We start from the raw sequence: 1,601 nt of genomic DNA, 5'->3' as shown, positions 1-1,601 counted from the left end.
GTCCAGGTTCTACCACAGACATATTAGGGGATGATTCTGCAGAGCAGTCAGGATTGAGGGTTACACTAGCAGCTAGAATGAAGACTCTTGTCTTTGATTTCCAGCTTATAGCCTCATTTATAAGTCACCTAAGACAGAGAATCAGATGTTAAATGTTAATATTGCAAATTGCTTTTCTTCTTTGCTTTGATTTTTTGTTTTTCTCCTCAAAGTGAATAATTTGGCTTTTTAGAGGCATATATAATTGCTAGTTTTTGAGTTTCCTTTACCAAAATAGTCATAGTTTAAGAACTTATGTTACCAATTATGTTTTTAATTAGAATGGAAATGTGTGTAAAGCTCTCTCATAAAAATGCTTACTAAATCTGTTTTAAAGAAACTTTCTTGTAAAACTTTTTTTCTTTTTATCCAATTCCAATTCAGGCTTTGGTCTCCACTCAAGAGAAGCCACTACAATGAAATATTTTCTGACACTATGTGGAAATAGCTGTCTTGATGTGTGTGTCTTTATTTATGTCAGGTTTCCTAACAACTCCTACAAATAAAACCTGTTTTTTCCAATGAAAAACATTTTAAACTGGAATAGAAATGCATATCATGTTCACCCAAAAATAGCATGAGCATAATGAGCCCAACATGGAAGAAGCTTTCAAGGCCCAGGTCTCTATGGTAAATCCTTGTTGATTTCACTTCACCATAATTGGAGGAGAAAACATAATGGTATTTTAGCATGACAGTTTTCATAATGGGTACTTACTGAACTTCAGTATGTGTGGTCTGTGAAAAAGAATTTCATAGCAGAAATTTCATAAATGATATATATTCTATTCTCGCTATATAAGTTTTGTTGTTGTAGTTAGTTTCCATCGAGTCAGCTCTGACTCATGGCAGTCGCATGTAAAACAGAACAGAACGTTGCCCAGTCCTGTGTCTTTTTCACTATCGTCGGTATGCTTGAGTCCATTGTTTGCTGCCACTGTGTATTTTGAGTGCCTTCCAGCTTAGGAGGCTCTTCTTCCAGCACTATTGGACAATATTCTGTTGTGATCCATAAGGTTTTCATTGGCTGATTTTCAGAAGTATATCACTAGGTCTTTCTTCCTCGTTTGTCTAACTCTGGAAGCTCCACTGAAACCTGTCCACCATGAGTGACCCTGCTGGTGTTTGAAATACCAGTGGCAGAGCTTCCAGCATCACATCAACGTGCAAGCCACCACTGTGACAAACTGACAGATGGGTGATAAATAATAACTATACACATCATAACTTGCTTTTTTCCCCCACTGATTAACATATAGTAGATATTCATCCTTGTCAAAACCTTGATCTCTATCATCATTTTAATGACTGCATAATAGTTATTTTAGATATAGATATATCAAATTTTATTTAACCAATCCCTTATTGTTGGGCATTTAGTTTGTTTCCAACTTTTCCCATTCTAAACAACATCACAATGGAAATTATTGTTCATATGTCTTCTTTCCCTTGTACAATTATTTCCTTAAGATGGATTCATAGAAGTGGGATTGTTGAACCAAACAGAGTCCATATTTTTAATGCTTTGATACAGTATTGCCAAATTGTATTGAAGGCTGTAT

The sequence above is a fragment of the Trichechus manatus genome, unplaced genomic scaffold, assembly GCF_000243295.1.
Source record: "Trichechus manatus latirostris isolate Lorelei unplaced genomic scaffold, TriManLat1.0 scaffold00086, whole genome shotgun sequence".
Taxonomy (NCBI): domain Eukaryota; kingdom Metazoa; phylum Chordata; class Mammalia; order Sirenia; family Trichechidae; genus Trichechus; species Trichechus manatus.
Note: the sequence above shows the minus strand (reverse complement) of the source record.